The 20,918-nt window shown below is 41.6% G+C and overlaps 2 protein-coding genes and 1 long non-coding RNA gene across 8 annotated transcripts in view; 1 reads left to right on the forward strand and 2 right to left on the reverse strand.

Moving 5' to 3' along the window:
• Nucleotides 1-10,745, forward strand: part of GUCY1A2 (guanylate cyclase 1 soluble subunit alpha 2) — a 503,968-nt gene extending 493,223 nt beyond the window's left edge. Inside the window, exon 9 of the transcript XR_014008981.1 lies at nt 10,627-10,745. The gene's annotated coding sequence lies outside the window, so the exon portion shown is untranslated. The remainder of the gene's footprint in view (nt 1-10,626) is intronic.
• The window catches only part of GRIA4 (glutamate ionotropic receptor AMPA type subunit 4), a 229,393-nt gene that overhangs the window by 176,082 nt on the left and 32,393 nt on the right, over nt 1-20,918 (reverse strand). The gene's annotated exons all lie outside the window — the stretch shown is intronic.
• Nucleotides 3,363-9,344, reverse strand: LOC308588996. The gene is made up of 3 exons (XR_014009007.1): nt 9,186-9,344; nt 5,513-5,623; nt 3,363-3,598 (listed from the first exon to the last, which is right to left on the reverse strand). It is a non-coding gene; the product is annotated as an uncharacterized lncRNA (long non-coding RNA).

Genomic DNA, 20,918 nt, shown 5'->3' on the forward strand with positions numbered 1-20,918 from the left:
CACTTGGCAGCAGCCATTGCACCCGGCTGTAACAGAGGAAGGAAGAGAAGGCATGCAGAACTACTTTATTGGCACAGAGGAAAAAATAATTAGCTTTTGACTCTTCCTCTCCTTTTTCATCCCAGCTGGCCATTAGAACTAGTAACTAATAACTAATAATAAACCACAAAGCCTAGGGCTTGCCGATCAGAAGGTCGGTGGTTCGAATCCCTGCGATGGGATGAGCTCCCATTGCTTGGTCCCTGCTCTTGCCAACCTAGCAGTTCAAAAGCACGTCAAAGTGCAAGTAGATAAATAGGTACCACTCTGGCGGGAAGGGAAACGGCGTTTCCGTGCGCTGCTCTGGTTCGCCAGAAGCGGCTTAGTCATGCTGGCCACATGACCCGGAAGCTGTACGCCGGCTCCCTTGGCCAATAAAGTGAGATGAGCGCCGCAACCCCAGAGTCGTTCGCAACTGGATCTAACAGTCAGGGGTCCCTTTAACTTTAACTTGGCTTAGTTCCTCCTCCCTCCTAATCCATTTTCTTTTTGTGTCATGTCTTTTTGAATTTTAAGACCCGAGGGCAAATAATGCCTTGCTTTTATCGATTTGTAAGCCATTGTGGGAGCCTTTTTTTGCAGAGGAGCAGGATAATAATCCTTTTAAATAAGTAAATAATAGTCAGACCCAGATTTCAGAGTGAATTTGATCTCGGCTCTTAATTGAGCCAGGGTTTTTAATATTGAATAAGCTTGGTTTCTAAATTTCCCCATCTTGAATTAACCAGAGCCATCAGTTTAAACAGTAAAATACATGCATGCCTATACAGTGAAATGGCTGGTGCTCCTGAAATAAGCACAGAAGTGGCAAACAGGATAGGTCTTGGCTCTATGTCTGCTTCTCGCAATGAAACCTGACCCTTTGGTTTAAATATGCACTTAGTATTTGCAATCAGTGAAGCCATGTGTGACTTTTGCCTTTTAAATTCAGGTGCTTTTGCACTCAGGTACTAAAAGGCTCTCAAATGACTCTGCTTTTAGTTCGTGTGTGTGCGTGTGTGTGCATGCGTGTGTGTGTGTGTTTTGTGTGTGTGTGTGTGTGTGTGTTCCTGCTTTGGGTACTAAAATCTGATGCAACAGTGCAGAAAGCTTGGCTGGCTGCAAATTGAGGGAGGGGATTTTTCTTTTCTTTTTTGTTGATTATTAGTGACAAAGATCAAATAGCCATGTCCAAAGGAGCATCACCTATGGTTGTCCTTGGACATTTAAAAAGTATACATATCTTTATATGTTTTTATATAAGGCAACAGAGAGAAAGACATTTCTGTGACATTAGATACTATTCTGTCATTTGGAAGTTTGCTTCAAGTGTCAAAAGGGTCCACAGTGAGATTCTATGAATCAATTGTTAGCTACTAAGAGGTGTACTGAAAAAGAAAGAAGGGGAAATTGGTTTGAGTGTAGTACATTTGTACCATCATTTAAAACTATTTTCTTACTTTTTTGTTTTAAGATCAAAGCAGACTGTCACATAAAGTTACTCTGTAATTTCACTGAAGTATATTACAATCTAATAAATGTTTAATGACATAATAAAACAGACTCTATTGGAAAGTGGGAAAGGTCCATTGGACTCAACTGAAGTTTATATATCTATGCCAGCATCCTGGACTTAAGTGGAGATTAACACCACCCCTGGCTTGAGAAAGAAACTTAGTCACCTCCTGGGGACATTTATTGTTGGTGGTCCTGAAAGCAGCTATGACTTGCCATTTTGCCAAGCTAAGAGGAAAGCCATAAAGAGAGATGCAATAGCTCAGAGGTATGTACAGTGTGTTGCTAAGGTGTGGTAATTGATAATCCTGCACTTTAAGACATCCCAGCCACTTAGCAAGTCATGGTCTTGGAGGCTTGCCTTGTCTGAACACCTGTACGAAACAAAATAGAAAAATTCCCTCCATTAGCACCTTAGAGACTAACCAAGTTTGTTATTGGTATGAGCTTTCAGGTGCAAGCACACTTCTTCAGATACACTGAAACAGAAGTCACCAGACCCTTATATATAGTGGGAGGGTGGGGAGGGGTGTTACTCAGAAGGGTGGTGGGAATGGGTGATTGGCTGATAGGTGTGGTAAACCTGTTGATGACTGTTAACGACTGCAATTGGTCTTACAGGAAAAAGCAAGGGGTGAGATGGCTAAAAATAGCTTTATCATTTATAATGAGATAAGAATCCGATGTCTCTATTCAGACCAGGTCTCTTCATGGTTTTAAATTTGGTAATAAGTTGCAATTCAGCAACTTCTCTTTCCAGTCTATTTCTGAAATTCTCTTGTAATAAGACAGCTACTTTGAGATCTTGTATAGAATGTCCTGGGAGATTGAAGTGTTCTCCTACTGGTTTCTCTGTCTTGTGATTCCTGATATCAGATTTATGTCCATTTATCCTTTGGCTTAGGGTTTGGCCTGTTTTTCCAATATAGAGAGCTGAAGGGCACTGTTGGCATTTGATGACCCCTGTTGTTACACTTGCACCATTGAAGGATGACTGTCCAGGTGCTTTGGTACAGCCAAAAAGTAGATGGTTGTAATGGCAATAGGATGGTCCCCACTATGTTGGGGGACAGACCTGATTTTAAGAAGCATCTTTTTTAAATTGCCATGCAGTCAGATTGAGCCATTCTGGGTGAGTGACCTTGTGTGAGGAGGTCTTGGGGACACCAGGAGACGCCAAGGGGGTTCTGTTGCAATGCATGTTATCTCAGAAAACTAGGGTTCCTTGGCCTGCAAGGAGCTACCATTACTACTTTGTTGTGTTCCTCCCATACCTTCTTGAGGGTCCTTGCTAGAGGAGTGTGGGAGGGAATGCAAAAATAAGTCCTTTGAGCCAGTTGGTGTGGAGGGCATCTGTGGCCTCTGCCCATGGGTGGTAGCATCTGGAGAAGAACCTCAAAATTTGGTTGATGAGGTGTAAGGCAAATAAGTCCACTTCAATTAGCCCAGGATTTCTTTAGATTTGGTGGAATACATTTTTGAACAGGTTCCACTCCCTCCGTCCCTTTATGTCAGAAGGCACATTCTCTGCTGTCTTTTTGATGCCTGCTAAAGATGTTTTTCTTTCAACAAGCCTTCTAAAATCTTTATCTCTGTTGGTATCTCTCCTTGATCCAAATTGATTTGACGTATGTGCTGTTGTTTTAAACTGGTTTTTTAAAAAATATTCATACTTGGGTTTGTTTGTTTTTTAAAAAAACGTTTTTATATATGCAATCATTTTAATTGTTTTATATGTGACTGTTTTATATATGTTACTATATTATAAATCATTTTGGGGTGCCTCATGGGAAGCAATTCATAAATGTATTTTCTCCTTTTTTCTTTATTAAAGCAAGTAAAGTGTCTTACAGAAAACACATCATAGGTCTAACATCATAATTAATAAAAACAACAACATCAGGCTGGTATAAATGTATTAATCACCATCACCAACATCATCAAGCCTGCATCAGTAAGAGAACCATACTCCTTTCCTCCACAGGGCAGCGTAAAATAGAAAACAAGAACAGTTTTTTTGCTGAGAAGGATATTTTGGGAGATATCCATTTCCTACATCTCCTGGCTGTAAAATAAGAGTAGATGTTTTATCATTACCAGTAGAATCGTTACTGCAATACTATAACATATTTATGCCAAAAAGCAGATTTATTTTGCAACAACTGCTATGGAATAAGAGATAAATCTTGCTGAGGCTTCATCTTAGTTAAGTTGCATTCCACCTCTCAAAAATACTGTGTGCTGACATTTGTGTTTTACACATAGTCAATGAATAGAGATGGGCCCTAGTCTTCAATATCTGACATGAAAAAGAATCCCACTGAAATCAGTGGAAGCGAGAGGAAGAATAAGCATTAAGTCCCTTGCATGCAGAAGTTGGAGAAATGCTATTGGGATACAGAGAGAACTGCTCAACACCTACTTTGCCTGTCTTTACCCAAAGGGAAAACATTGTCCAACAATGCAAGGAGAGAGTTGAAGCCCAAGCTTGGTGGAAAGGGGGTATTCTGTAGAAATAGTGTATCTTGATTTCAGTAAGGCTTTTGACAAAGTCTTCCATTATATTCTTGTGAGGAAGTTGGTAAATGTGAACTGGGTGAAGTTACGGCCATCTGCCATGTATGATCTAGCTGAGATTCCTGCACTGCAGGCAGTTGGACTAGAGGACCCTCAGAGCCCCTTACAACTCTACAGTTCTATGATTCCTCAGATGCAAAGTCCTCGTACAACAGTAGACTTGAGGATTGAAGGTGAATCCACCAGTCCTTGCCATGTCAATCTTCTGGCACTGGAAGCCACAACTTGTCCCCTGAACAACAAAGGGGGCACCTCTACTACTGGACTCTGATGACTCAGCCAGACTCCTTAAGGAATAATGAAAGAACCAATAAGCTTTCCACAAATAAGTCCCTAAAGTTTGAAATCACACTGCCTGGAAAATGCAGATGGCTGCAGAAAAAGATACGGGCCTATTAGCTGACCAGATGCAGTATTTAGGGGGCAGGTCTTTTGTATAAACTATTCATTCCACACTATAAAGCTCTGCCAGCTGCTTTTGTTGCCTCAGCTGTAGTTCAGAAACAGCCCCTTGGTCCTTGTCCAAGGTCCTGACATTAGCTTTCCCTTAAATTTCTAGTCTACTTCAGAATTTCAATCCTGCTAGACTAAACCTTCCTAGACTATCACCTTCCCTTGATGATGCACACCACAATAGACTGGAGGAATGAGAAGCCCACACCCGGAATGTTTCTTTTGCATATACTGCCCTATCGGGCATGTATACTGATCATGTGCACTCTCCATGTTAGATGGGTGCAGAGAAAGAGTCACTCAGTTTTAATGTATTTTTAGGCTGGCTTTTAGGGCTTTTAAGGCCTGTTCCTCATAAGATATCAAAACACAAAATACATAACATTTAAAATATATCATGGATCCCAACTGAACAGCAGCAGGAATCCATAACAATACAACAACAATTAAAAACAGTCAGTCCGGCATAATATCATTAAAATCAGATAAAAATGTTGAAAATATTCTAGCAGGAATTCAGGGAGCAGCTAAGCAATGATTTGAACTCGGCTCCATGCTGCTATACTATAATAATAATAATAATAATAATAATAATAATAATAATAATAATAATAATAATAATAATAATAATTTATTATTTATACCCCGCCCATCTGGCTGGGCCTCCCCAGCCACTCTGGGCGGCTTCCAAAAGAATATTAAAATACTATAATACATCAAATATTAAAAGCTATCCCACACTAGCACCAGTGATTGTCATTCAACACAACCTTCCGCTAACTGGTACCATCTATAATGCCAAGCAGATGCTGTCCTCTGTAAAATATGATCCCTAAATCAAAGTGCAAATCTAACTCATCAGCTCAAAGTAATGAATTCTCTCTGGGGACAAAGGAGTTTGATCTTTTTCACTACCTCTTAGTAAGCAAGAAACTTTCTGTGTACCTACAGAGTTTTTGACAATTATTTATCGCCTTGACCTTCTTGAGATTGCCTCGGCCACTCTAATAAAAACAGTTTTCTTCACCTGCGTACATTGCTCTGCAAAAATGCTATATATCTGAATGAGACAGAAATATTACAGTCATTTATAAGCCAGGCTTCTTCTTCAGCCACAACTCAAACCACAATGGTCAAAGATACAGCGCACAGGATTTTATTATTAATTTTAAAAGCTTCTAATTCTAAGCTTCTCAAACTGTGTTCCAGCAAAACCTGCAGTTCCTCAGAATGGTATTAAGGATCCTCAGAATATTCATGAATGAGAACCTTAGTAATGGTACCTGCATGTTTAGACAATGTCCTGAACGAAGAGTGTATGCTGTAGAATGTGCTCCAGAATCTCCTGAAACGAGCTAAGACATATATAGTAGAATATAGGAGCCTCCCAGTTCTAAACCTCTCTCTGAATTCACTTAGAATGGTCAGTCTTAGGAAAACCAGTCTCTGTACCTCCCTCACTTTCATGCGCATGCACACACACACACAATTTGCAGAATGTGGATAATTATACTTACCTACTTCGTGATCATTGTAGAGACACTAAGGTAATTACTGGCCTGGCGCTTTGCTCCTCCTGTAGTCATATTGCTGCAGTGCAGAGCTAAGACATGGTTTGGTAAGGTATGCTATCCGAACTTGGGCTGATGGTTATTTAGATATTTAATTAATGAATATACTGCCCTTTGCACAAGCCACAGGGCGAGTCAGGTCTCTCCAGCAAACCATGCGCTGAGTGCAGAGCTTGCCCTATGGTTTTACAGTTGATCTGGGCTAGTAGGGCATTTTAAGCCAACCTACTGTTTAGGTCAGTACAGCACAGCGGCAGAACAACCGATGGAGGAGCAAAGCAGCCATAATTTCCTATCCTGGGTGCCTGCATGTTTGTCTGCCCATGGTAAACCATGTTCGATCTTGGCATACTGTACAAACAAGATCTGCATGAAGCAATTTCTTGCACACTTTGCTGCCGCACTATATATATTCTTAGTATTAAATTACTGAAAATGTGACTTACTGAAGATTTAATGTGTACGCTACATCATTACTGCACATTCTCATAATATACACTGACTCTTGCTTCATCTGCTCCCCCCCCCCCATTCCCCATTGCTGTTTTCTTCTTATTGCCTTGCATAATTGGCTGAAGACATGACCACATACAGTGGTACCTCGGGTTACAGACGTTTTGGGTTATGCGTTTTCAGGTTACGGACGCACTGAAACCCGGAAGCACCGGAATGGGTTACTTCCAGGTTTCGGTGCTCGTGCATGTGCAGAAGCACTAAATCACACTTTGTGCATGCGCAGAAGTGCTGAATCGCATCCGCATGTGCGCAGATGTGGCACTGAGGGTTGCAAACGCTGCGGACTGTGAACATGCCTCCCACATGGCTCATGTTTGCGACCCGAGGTTCCACTGTATCTGTTGCAATTCTTCCTTCCAGTATTTCATGGGAGGAGATCATTCCCTCACTCTATAACACCGATCCTGAAAGACTTACATTGGCTCTCAGTACAATTTCCAAGCACAATTCAAAGTGTTGGTGCTGACCTTTCAAGTCCTAAATGGCCTCGGCCTAGTGTACCTGAAGTAACGTCTCCACCCCCATTGTCCAGCCTGGACACTGAGGTCCAGCTCCAGGGGCCTTCTGGCGGTACCCTCACTGTGAGAAGTGTGGTTACAGGGAACCAGACAGAGGGCCTTCTCGGTAGTGGTGCCTGCCCTGTGGAATGCCCTCCCATCAGATGTCAAGGAAAGAAACAACGACCTGACTTTTAGAAGACATCTGAAGGCAGCACTGTTTAGGGAAGTTTTTAATGTTTAATGTTTTATTGTGTTTTTGATATTCTGTTGGGGGGCCACCAAGAGTGGCTGAAGAGGCCCGGCCGGATGGGTGGGGTATGTATGTATGTATGTATGTATGTATAAATCAATCAATCAATCAATCAATCAACCAATCAATAAAATAATGATAATATACTCCCGTCACAAAGGGTGCCACACTTTTAATATGCTTCTGCAGAAAGCAGGGTGAGTGCAAATACCAATGGTTTCAGTAATGATTTGATTAGGGCTCTGCTGTGCTCTCTGAGCAGAACACTTCACATTGTACATGCATGCATGCACAGACACACACAGGGACACATTTAAAACATATCTGATCTATTTTTTTCTATCATGGGATAATTCCTACCATAACTGCTATAATCAGTCTTCAGCACTTGAGCAGTTCCAAGATCCACCTACTGCCTGAGTGGAGGGCCACAGACAATTGCTGCTTTATATGAACTAATTATTACTAAGGTTTGTGCATTTTGTGCTTTATAAATGTTTGTTTCCTGCCTACTGTGATTTACAGAATAGTTCCTCGTGCTTTTATATTTGTCTCTGCCCTGGTTTAAGAAGCTAACAATAGTAAATGCCCACTAGGGCATAAAATGACAAGGTCAAATTTAGGACAGCCAGACATTAAAAAAGGTGTCTTTTACTGAAACTGACAGGCTGTGATGTGATCTTTCTATCTGCCTTTAACAGGATGTCTTTTATTTTACCTGGGCAAACCAGTCCAGAGTTACAGGGAAATGTGAGGTAAAATGAGGCAAGATACAGCTTGATTATCACATGATGACTAAAGCATTTAGTGAGGCCCAGTAACAGATGGAAATTCCTTATATCCTCATATGCCTCAAACACAAAAGTTTTTAGTGGGGCCCATTCAAGTATTTAAGCTTCAGGTCATGAAGTAGTAAGGAATCATAAGGAATCATAAGCATAAATGAACCAGCTGTGCCAGAGCTAAATTTACTGCTGTTAAAATTCAACAGGCCCAATATTTCACTGCATAGTTCACCGTTACTGGCTTCACTACCCCCGCCACACAATTTTTTAAGGATGTAATATTTGTGAATATGCCTCTTTGACATCAATAGCATTTACTTGTGAGTAAAGGCATCTTGCATAGGGTAAGTGTGTCAAACTGTGCTACTACCAAATGTTATGGCCATGCTAAAGGCAGAATATCAATTTATCATATATACTGTTTATCACTAAAGGCAACGTGGTTCGGATTTAAGAATCCCAATTCTTGACCAGCCTTCCAAAACCTCGAGCCTTTCAGATATTTTGGATCATCCCAGAACATCTGTCATGCAGATTTAAAAACCTATAGAGTCTAAAACCTATAGAGGGCACCTGGTTGGGGAGTCTCTAGACAATTAATTCTCAAACTGGAGGCCAACCTGTTGGAAAAGCCTTTGTTTAGGTGTGAGGAAGATCGTAAAGTTGACCCTCTTCAAATATTTCAGTGAGTTACCTTTGTTCTTTCTGCCTCTCACTACCAACAACCTGCATGCACATTTGTGTTACTTGGTAGTTACTTGATAGCAACCAAGGGAAAGCAAAGGGAGAAATATTATTTTTGGTCTGACCTCTCACTTTATGGAAACTTAAAGCCCCAGGAATAGGCAATATGCTTTGGACTACAACTTCCATTATCCCTGACCATTGGACATGCTGGCTGGGGCTGATGGGAGCTGAAGTCCAACAACATCAAGAGGGCGCCATGTTTGTTATCACGGCTGCAGCAGACAGAGGACAGAGCTTATTAGTCTGAACTTACACTATTAGTGCACCTAGCAGTATCACCGTTTCCAGTTCCAGGACAAGAGTAAATTTCACCATGCATTCTTCATACCTGACTCAAATGCACTTTCCATTACATAGGAGGGCATGGAGAAAGGTTGTGTATATGTCTGTCTGCGTTTTGTGCTTTCTAAAAGATTTACAGTGGTGCCTCGCAAGACGAAATTAATCCGTTCCGCGAGTCTCTTCATCTAGCGGTTTTTTCGTCTTGCGAATTAGCGCTATTAGTGGTTTAGCGGCTATTAAAGGCTTAGCGGCTATTAAAGGCTTAGCGGATTAGCGGCTAAAAGGCTATTAGCGGCTTAGCGGCTTAGAAAAAGGGGGGGGAGCGAAAAAAATCAGAACACTCGCAAGACGTTTTCGTCTTGCAAAGCAAGCCCATAGGGGAAATCGTCTTGCGAAGCAGCTCAAAAACGGAAAACCCTTTCGTCTAGCGGGTTTTCCGTCTTGTGAGGCATTCGTCTTGCGGGGCACCACTGTATTGCAACCTCATTGCTGCCAGAGGGCTAACTGCCCAAGTTTGAGGCCTTGCACTATTACTATGTTGCAGGCCTGTTTATCAGCAACTGCTTGGTGATAAGATTCAGAAAGGGGAGAGAAAGAAGGCTGCTTTTAATATTTATAGCCAGGGCCTGGATCAGATAAATTCATTTTTGATTGGTCTGGGAAACAGCATGCTGCAGCTGAAGGTTCTAGTCGGTGAAAGATAGGCAGTTAACTGTCATTTAGGACTGTCAATTGGGAGTTTACTGTCAGTTGGGAAAGTTAGCAGATGACGGAGGTGTGAGGCAAGAGCAGAGAAGGCTGAAGTGAAAGTAGACAAGCACAGAGCTGAATATTAAGCGATCCATCCCCAGTGTGCATTAACAGTACTGTGCTGGAGAAGATAGTAAAAAGGGAGACAGTGACTGGGTTGTTTTTGTTTTTGTTGTTATTTATAATGCAGTCTTCACCCTAAGGTCCAGGGTGGGTTTGCAACGTTAAAACACAACATGAAACAGTTTAAAATAACTACAGTGGTACCTCGGGTTACAGGTGCTTCAGATTACAGACTCCGCTAACCCAGAAATAGTACCTCAGGTTAAGAACTTTGCTTCAGGATGAGAACAGAAATTGCATGGTGGTGTGGTGGCAACAGGAGGCCCCATTAGCTAAAGTGGTAGCTCAGGTTAAGAACAGTTTCAGGTTAAGAATGGACTTCCAGAATGAATTAAGTTCTTAACCTGAGGTACCGCTGTAACTAAAGGTTTTACCAGAAGGTTATGCAAGCATGTTTTAGAAGCAGCTGGAGCAGATTGTAAGTGAATTTGACTGGGACAGAGGCTTAGGGAATTTGGCCAGAGAAATGAGCCTTTTAAAGGCCATTGTCAGCAAGAGGGTCTCTCAAGTCTTTAGAAACTGTCATCAAGGGCATACAGCGGTGCCCCGCAAGACGAATGCCTTGCAAGACGAAAAACTCGCTAGACGAAAGGGTTTTGCGTTTTTTGAGCTGCTTCGCAAGACGAATTTCCCTATGGGCTTGCTTCGCAAGACAAAAACATCTTGCAAGTTTGTTTCCTTTTTCTTAAAACCGTTAATACCCAGGGTGCATTGCTTGAAGAGGTGAAGTTGCGACTTGACTTCGAGGAGCAACTCATAGCCCACGGTGTGGTAGCCTTTTTTGAGGTTTTTGAAGACTTTTGTGATTTTTGAAGCTTTCCCAAAACTTCTTTTGCAGCCATTTGGTAAGTTAAACTTCTAAAACTTTTTTTGGGGTTTTTGGATTTTGGGTTGGGGTGTTTGGAATTCAAGGACTTGGTGTTGGGGAGGGGTTTGCAAGAATCTGGAAGCTTGTGTGTGTTTTTCCTGCATTTTTATGATTTTTTGTGACCATTGGGCCACTCATTTTTTAAAAAAAAAAAAATTCTGGGTTTGAATTTCTGTGTGGTGGGTAGCTGGGGGAACAGTTGAGGAGGGGTTTGCAAGAATCTAGAAGCTTGTGTGGTTTTTTCCTGCATTTTTATGATTTTTTGTGACCATTGGGCCACTCTGCTGTTTTTTTAAAAAAATTCTGGATTTGAATTTCTGTGTGGTGGGTGGCAGGGGGAACAGTTGAGGAGGGGTTTGCAAGAATCTGGAAGCTTGTGTGGTTTTTTTCTGAACTTTTATGATTTTCTGTGACCATTGGGCCACTCTGCTGTTTTTTAAAAAAAATTCTGGATTTGAATTTCTGTGTGGTGGGTGGCTGGGGGACCAGTTGGGGAGGGGTTTGCAACGGTTGGGGAGGGGCTGGGGGAACAGTTGGGGAGGGGTTTGCAATTTCTGTGTGGTGGGTGGCTGGGGGAATAGTTGAGGTTTTTGAAGACTTTGGTGATTTTTGAAGCTTTTCCAAAACTTCTTTTGCAGCCATTCGCTAAGTTAAACTTTTAAAACTTTTTTGGGGGGTTTTGGATTTTGGGTTGGGGTGTTTGGAATTCAAGGACTTGGTTCTGGGTTTGAATTTCTGTGTGGTGGGTGGCTGGGTGCTTTTGAATTTTTTGGATGTGAAGCACTGTTTTTTTTTGGGGGGGGGGAGTTACGAAGGTAGGAGCTGTGCTGCCATGGGACCCAAGAAGACTGCTGCTGCAGAGGCCGGCGAGGGGAAGAAGGCGAAGGTTACGCTGGAAATGAAGAAGGAGATCATCCGGAAGCACGGCGGTGGAATGCGTGTGACAGACCTCGCCAGGGAGTATGGGAGGAATCCATCGACCATCGGGACCATCCTGAAGATGAGGGAGAAGATCCTTGCGACTGATGCAACCAAGGGAGTCACCAGGATCATGAAGAACCGCCCAGCTGTTCTGGAGGAGGTGGAGAAGTTGCTGCTCATCTGGTTAGAAGAGAAGCAGCGTGCAGGGGACACAGTGACTGAGGCCGTCATTTGTGAGAAGGCCAAAGCCTTGCACGCAGACCTCGTCCGGGAACAGCCAGGGACCTCAGGCGAGCCAGAAGTCTTCAAGGCAAGCAGAGGCTGGTTTGACCGGTTCAAGACAAGATCTGGAATCCACAGCGTGGTCAGGCATGGAGAGGCTGCCAGTTCTGATGTTTCTGCGGCTGAAGACTTTGCAGCGGAGTTCCTGGAGGTTGTGAGGACGGAGGGCTACGTTCCACAGCAGGTCTTCAACTGCGACGAGACTGGGCTGTTTTGGACTTTCCAAAAGGACTTTCATCACACAGGAGGAGGCCAAGTTGCCTGGCCACAAGCCCATGAAGGACCGTCTGACCCTGCTCTTCTGTGCCAACGCAAGCGGCGACCTGAAGATCAAGCCCCTGCTGGTGTACCACTTGGAGAACCCACGGGCCTTCAAGAAACACAAGGTCGACAAGGAGCAGCTGAGTGTCATGTGGCGATCCAACAGTAAGGCTTGGGTCACACGTGTGCTGTTTGTGGACTGGGTCAATCTTGCTTTTGGCCCTGCTGTCAAACAGTACCTGCTGGACAACGACCTGCCGCTGAAGGCTTTGCTTCTGATGGACAATGCTCCTGTTCATCCTAAAGGCCTTGAGGAGGACTTGTTGGAGGAGTTCAGCTTCATCAGCATCATGTTCCTGCCGCCTAACACCACGCCACTGCTCCAGCCGATGGATCAGCAGGTCATCGCCAATTTCAAAAAACTCTACACCAAGGAGCTTTTCAGGCGATGCTTCAAGGTGACTGACTGCACCACCATCACCCTGCGGGAATTCTGGAAGGACCACTTCAACATCGTCACCTGCTTGAAGATGATCACCACGGCCTGGAACGGGATCAGCCAGAGAAATTTGAATTGCGCTTGGCGCAGCCTGTGGCCAGACTGTGTGGCACCAAGTGACTCTGATGCACCAGAGTCAACAGTGGTGCAGGACATTGTTGCCTTGGGGAGGACCATGGGCCTGGAGGTCACAGAGGAGGACATCAGCGAGCTGGTGGAGGAGCACGACCACGAGCTGACCACCCAGGAGCTGGTCGAATTGCAGGCAGAGGCTGCACAGGAGCAGGCCTCGCTGGAAGAGGAGGAAGCAACTGAGGAATGGCTGTCCTCCAAAGAACTGAGGGACATTTGCCTGAATTGGAAGGATGTGCAGGCTTTTGCACAGCGGCACCACCCTGACAAGCACGTGGCACATGACATTGTGAACACTTTTGATACGAGGGTCATGACGCCTTTCAGGGAGGTGCTGAAAAGGCGGATGAAGCAGCAGACCATGGACAGGTTTTTCAGCAAGAAGCAAAGAGTGGAAGAGGAACCTTCTTCGAGTTGTCCCCCAGAGTCTTAGAAAATGTACTGTACACTTTGTTGATTTTTAAATGTTTTTCTGTCATGTTTAGAAACTTAATTTATTGTTCCTTCATTTTTTGAAATGCTCTTTACAGTATGTGTGACTTTAAAGAGCACTTAATAAACTCTTGTTGTACCAAATTTGGCTTTGTTTGGACTTTTTTGACCATAGGAACGCATTAATTGAATTTCAATGCATTCCTATGGGATTTCGTGCTTCGCAAGACGAAAAATTCACTAGACAAAAAACTTGTGGAACGAATTAATTTCGTCTTGCGAGGCACCACTGTACAAAACTGCAATGTATCAGGATCCCCTTGTAAACAATTCTAGTTAATAGTTCCATCCCATCTCTAGTGCTGCTGTTCATGTCACACCTGACTATATCAAGCTACTAGGACAGGCATAGGCAAACTTTGGCCCTCCAGATGTTTGGGACTACAGTTCCCATCATCCCTAGCTAACAGGACCAGTGGTCAGGGACGATGGGAATTGTAGTCCCAAACATCTGGAGGGCCGGAGTTTGCCTATGTCTGTACTAGGTAATTTCAAAGGCATTCTAAGGGAATGGGTGGCAGCAGGAAAGGGTCACGTTGAGCAACTCTTGAGTTGTGGATACCCTTCATTATAAAAAATTAAGAAGCACAAATACTCAAATTGTGTTTAGAAAAAGTGAGAATAAAGTTTCACCAGAGGTGGTGGCAGTGGAGACAAAATGAGAATTCATGGTAAATTCTGCCTCCATATTGTATGGCTCTCAAACAAACCAACAAAAACAGGTTAGTACCTGAGGACATAACAATGTCTCTTTGATGCCCATCCTGAGACTGGCCTGACATTGTCATCATTTCTGAATAAGGATCCTACAAAACAACACTCTTGCAAGCATATCTATGCCACTTGCTTAATAACCATAGGAAGCTGCCTTATAGAAGGTCACATACTTTGTGCTCACCTAGCCCAGTATTGTCTATTCCAACAAGCAGCTGCTTTCCAGAGTCTTAGACAGATGTTTTTTCCATCACCTGCTACCTAACAGGAGATGCCAGGAACTGAGTCTGCAGCAGGCCTCAGATAAAGCATATCCTCTTCTATTTAAGGTATGTTCAAGTCCCTGAGTAATTCCCTTTACTGTATCTCTTCCCAGAAATTGATGTAAAGCAGAGAGCATCTTAATAATAATAAATAAATAAAAATATAGCTACTCTTTTATCCTCTAACATATAGACCCCTTCCTTCTTTCCTTCTGGTCCTGAAGCAGCAAGTTCCCATTTCCCCTCTGTTAAATAAATCAGAAGGCATGGGCCTATTTGGGTGTTCAGTTGAGTAAGGGATTATCCTTGGGATCCAGTTTATGATCTTAACCTTTGTTTATTTCAGTGTCATGGGATATGTCAATTTCTCACATCCTAAGGTGTCATCCCTGAGCCTGCTGGATTTGTTTGGGGATTAAAATTTAAAACCCATCTCAGCCTCCCTCTTGAAATGACAGCAGTACAGCATTCAGATTCAGAGTCTAAGTATTAGTGAAAATGTCCAACCAATTTAAGAAATCTGCCATTAAAATTCTAGTCAATGAATCCTACATGCACCTGTAGCTCACCTTACATGAGTGAATAATTACACAACATGGTGTTTGTGAATCGGAGAGCTTTTCCTTGAGGACTTTCATGTTCATGAGCAGAAGGCCTTTTGCTTCTACTTCACCTTCTTGTTGAGTGCTGATGTTTTATGCATTGCCTTCTCTTACCAGGTAATCTCTTGCTGATTATAGTTAGAAGTATAGTCAGAGCTGATTTTTCAGCATAAATAAAGCTCAAAAAGACCCATCTACCACAGCTACATTGTGCCTTTTTGCTAAAAACCAAGCACAACAGAGAAGTACATGGCAATGAAGTCACTCACTCTTCCTTTACGTGTATTTGGATGTTTAAAAGATGGCAGGGTTTATTCACAATCGCCAATATCTATTGACTATTAATCTTGAGATTACTGCTGGTAATGAACGCCTCTGCAGGTAAATGGGTTTCTATTTCAAAGTAATATTTTCATTACCTTTGAAACAGAGCATGAAAGATCACTCTTTAATGCACTTATCTGTTCATCCAAACTGTAATTTAAATGGAAATATTTTTACAGGTCATATAGCCTGCTGTATAAGGCACAATAAATTCACTAAGCTTTAAATGCCTCTTCCTAGAAGGGAACAGAGTCCAAACCAATCTAAAACATTAAAGCATACCAAATATTGGCAAGGTACTATTTCCTTACTTAGCTTGACCTCAGCTGGTACAAAATGTAATAAACATATACTTAAGGGCTCATCTTTCCTCCTCTTGATCCTAATTCCGGCATATACTAATAGCTGATAATGCAGATTTTTTGTTGTTGTTCATTATTGCTCGGGAAGAGGGTCACATTGGAAAGGCCTCTTGCATTACTCATGCACTGCTTGTCAGCACACAGACTGGAGCAAGATTACCAATACAGCTGTCTAATTTTGCTGAGACAGTTGATGTAAGCACTTGAATATTCGCTGCCTGCACCACCAGAAGCCAGCATGTTGGAAAAAAATAACAGAGCTAACTTTTTCTTGTACGCCCCCATGTGTTTGTGAAAAATGGGGAAGAGATGTGCTTTTCTTGCCCAAACATATGGTGGTAACATGCAAGACTAATCTAGGACCTGTTTGCTACAATTTATTACATAAGGGTGGTTTGCATATATGCACGCAGGGATACTTGCTGTCTGAAACTGCATCGAGATGGTGGTACCCAGTACTGTGCCAACACAGGCTGAACATGAAACTATAGGCAGCTGCCTCAGAACCAGAAGGAAGAAGCTAAGGACTGGTCCATGTAACTGAAATTTCAACAATCCTCTTTCCAACCGACTGAATGTCCAAAGCGATGCTCCAGAGTCTTGTCCCACATCTTGCGCCTTCTTTCTCTAATGCACAGATGCTTCCTAAGCATTTAAGTCTCACAATCCACTAAACTGCTTTGTGAATATTCTGTTCCAGTTTTACCTACTACCTGGTTGATTCTATCACCCCATCTATCATTTGCTTGTCCAGGGGAAAAAAAAAACCAGCAACAGCAACAGCAATGTTGTTATTATTATTGTAAGTACAAAGGTGAGCCAAAGTGACTTACAGACACAATATAAACACTAAAACTAATTACAACAAACACAACCAATAAATGAAGGTAAAGAAAATTGCTTAAGCCTCTTTGTATATGTTGGTGGACTAGTTGCATGATCAAATATTTGTCATGGGTGGTGTAGGAAAAGCTGGGTGGGAAGTTTAGCATTGCATATGAACTAAAGAACGTTTTTATAAGGGCTGGATATATGTTTGTACCTACAAACATATGCCATTTATGGAAATGAACAACATCTAAGCAATACAGGAGAGTTCAACAACTATAGACCCCCTGAGTCAAGCATGGTCCTCAGAGATGCCACCTGGCCTCTAATTTAGCAATCTAAGAGCAACAAAAGCGTGCACAAAGCTTTGTCATATGCCAATTTACAGTGGTGTTCTGGCTGGCCACTGTTCTTATACCCAACTCAAAATGGTGCTGCCAGAAGTCTACTTCCTAAATACAGCAATATAAAATAATCTATGATTATCTTTAATCTTATATAGAAGGGGTAGCTAACTTCCCGGTTCAGGAGCCTGACCCAGCTTCCAAGCAAATTTTTTCTGGCCACCTATGACCCAACTGATTTTGGCAGCAAAAATCAAAACATAAATTAGACACAGCATTGGAGTGGGCAGAGCCCAGCATTTAATGAGCAGATAGTGGGTGACCACACTCTTCCTCAGCTGATCTGCATGAATCAGCTGAGTGGAGAGGCTGTGTGTCTGTGTTCCTGTGTATCTCCTCTGCCTTTGTGTCCATGACAGAGTTTGCATGTGATAGTGTGAAGTAACCACAGCCACTTTTGGCCACACACACTGCTGGCATAAGGCTCCTCAGGATGGGCCAAAGGTGAATGTAGACCACAGGTCAAAATAAGTTAGCCATGCTTGATTCAAAATATGCAGAGCCGAATGACATCTTGTTGGAAAACAGGATATACAGTATTAAGAGTGGATCACAAAATTTGGCATAACTTTGTATTGTGTTGTGTTTACTAGCATATTTGCTCATTAAAGCTGCATTGCTTTATTTGTCTTAAATGCTGGACCCAATTAACTGTCAAATGCAACCCCAGGATACTTCTTATCTTGTGGATTTTAAATACAGAGGTGTACAGAAATCTAGTCTTTGATAAATTTCAGGAAAAAGCCTGCTGTGTTATGTCTGTCATTTAAACCTTTTTGATTAATCCATATCAATCAAAGATCATTAATGGTAGTAAATTGTGCATTTTGATTTTTCAATTAAATAGCAGGATCAGATGAAGCACAAACTACAAAGAGATGATTCTTTAATGGCTTCATAATTGCATTATGATTTTACAGCCGCAGTAAAAAAATGAATTACTATAAGGCAAAATAAGCATAGAATCACTGGGATAATATGAAAAGGGCTTCCAATTCATTTTAAAGTAATTCCATTATCTATTCCTTGCACAGATATTCACACATGAATTTGCGATCCCTGGAAGAGCCAAATATTAATTCATTGGGTCCTCCCCCCATAATTCTAATTAATAATGAAGAAAACAAATTAAAAATGAGTTTTAAATACCTGATGAAGCTCCCTCTGTGGGGGCTATTCCATAGCTTAGGTGCCACAACTGAAAAGGCCACCTCTGTCTCTCAACCCCACCAGATACACTTCTGGCCTCAAAACTCAAATCTTGAACAGATGCATACAGAATAAGATGGTTCCTGATAAAATTTTGATACCAGACCATTCAGGGCTTTAAAGATAAAAACCAGTGCCTTCAACGAACCCCCAAAACAAACTGAAAGCCAGTGAATCTGGAAAAAAATATAGTATGGTCTATACTACCAACTCCAGGTACAACCCAAGATACAAGCCACCTCATTCTAAACTGATGGCAGTTTCTGGACTGTCTTCAATGGTAGTCCCAAGTGCATTGTAGTAACTGGAAATTCAGTATGTTAACTGAATGAGAAATGTATTTTATATTGAAGGGAGTAGTTTGAATGTACAGTGGTACCTCGGTTTACGAACTTAATCCATTCCGGAAGTCCGTTCTTAAACCAAAGCCATTCTTAAACCGAGGCGCACTTTCCCTAATGAGGCCTTCCACCGCCGGTGCCCTTCCACCATTCAGCTTCCGTTCGTAGACCGAGATAAAGTTCACAAACTGGAACACTACTGGCTTTGCGGAGTTCGTAAACCGAATAGTTCGTTAACAGGGCTGTTTTTAAACCGAGGTGCCACTGTACTGAAATTCTTGTAAGTACAGGGATACCTTAGATTAAAATTAAATTCTTCACTATGTTGAGCAGAACAGTACACCTAATGGATAATGTTGGAAGCTTCAATAATACAAAGCATCATTGGCAAAAATTTCAAAGAAAACAGCCCCATAAGCAGGCACATTTAATCCAATACCTTTCTTGCCAAATAACACTGAAAAGATTCTTATAACTTCAAAATTCAGCAATCTACTAATATGGTTAATGTTAATTTTTGAATAAAAACACCTGATAGTTAATTATCTGTGTCTTTCCTAAGTAAATGTAAGTTCATAATCAGCAATACTGATGATTCTTTGATGTTCAGATATTTAAGCAGATATTTTCCTCTCAATTCAGATACATAATTTATTAAGTATAACAATGCAAAATGAAACGCAAATGTAGCTGTATTGATCCATAAGTGCCAAAATCCACAGCCTTTCCTAATATAAAGACTGCCATGCAACTCTAGTTCTGCTCACTGCCTAACCAGAAACATGGGTAACTGCTGGAATTTGTTTCTAAAAAGTTGGAGGTCAGCCTTTGTTTTTTTTGTTGCAGGATTGTAGGTATAATCAGCAATTTGCAACAAGCTGGTAGAAACTAATCCAATCTATTCTGTGGTCCTGATCTTGTGTTTGAGACTAAATGCAGACTTTATCGCTATACCGAACCAAATTTTGTTATTTCCTCCACTCCCCGTTTTGTGTAACATCCAGTCTGATAAAGAGCTCTGAAAAGCTCTTTTATGTCTTCTGCTTGATGAAGATACTCTCCAACTGCATGACTTTATTTATTTATTTTTTTTATAAAATTTTTTATTGCGTTTCTTTCCATAAGTTAACAGATTAATTTACATAGCAACATACAAGAAACATTTTTTTTTATATATATGAAGAAAAGTTGAAAAAAGAAAACAAAAGTTAAATATCATCAAATTCACTTTCTTTTGGACCTCCTCACATCCTCTCAACATTGCTTTCATTATTCTAACCAGTTCAGCAATTTATTATCTTGTTTCACATCTTATTGTACCTTTAAGTTTATTATGTTACCAATTTCAAAAGTTTGTAATTTGTTTTCAAGACTTTAAATAAACATAATATTTTGTTTCTAATTTATCTCGTTTTTTTTCATCATTACTTACTTTATCATTTACTTAGATAATTTGCAGAAGCGTGACGTTTCTTAATCGTGCAAATCTTAACATTCAAACAACTTATAGTATTTTTGCAAATAGTCCTTAAATTTTTTCCAGTCTTCCTCCATTGTTTCTTCGCTCAGATCTCGGATTCTGCCAGTCATTTCTGCCAACTCCATGTAGTCCATCAGCTGCGTCTGCCAGTCCTCCAGTGTGGGTAAATCTGGTGTCTTCCAGAGCTTTGCAATAAGGATCCTTGCTGCTGTGGTTGCATACATAAACAAGGTTCTATCCTTCTTTGGCACCTTCCGGTCCACCATGCCCAGAAGAAAGGCCTCTGGTTTCTTAGAAAAGGTATATCTGAATACCTTTTTCAGCTCATTATGTATCATTTCCCAAAAGGCCTTTACTTTCGGGCAGGTCCACCAGAGGTGAAAGAATGTCCCTTCTGCCTCCTTGCATTTCCAACACTTATTATCAGAAAGATGATATATTTTAGCCAACTTGACTGGGGTCATGTACCACCGGTATACCATTTTCATAATGTTCTCTTTCAAGGCACAACATGCCGTGAATTTCATACCGGTGTTCCATAACCTTTCCCAGTCCTCAGACATAATGTTGTGTCCTACATCCTGTGCCCATTTTATCATAGCAGATTTAACTGTCTCATCCTGTGTGTTCCATTTAAGCAGCAAGTCATACATCCTCGAAAGTACCTTAGTCTTTGGTTCTAGTAACTCCGTCTCCAGTTTCGATTTCTCCAACTGAAAACCCACTTTTTTATCCATTTTAAATACCTCTTGAATTTGAGCATAATGTAACCAATCTCGCACCTTATTTTTTAGTTTGTCCTGGCTTTGGAGCTTCCAATTATCTCCAACTCTTTCAATCAATTCCCAA

This window comes from Podarcis bocagei (genome assembly GCF_964188305.1).
Source record: "Podarcis bocagei genome assembly, chromosome: 6".
NCBI classification, from domain to species: Eukaryota; Metazoa; Chordata; class Lepidosauria; order Squamata; family Lacertidae; genus Podarcis; species Podarcis bocagei.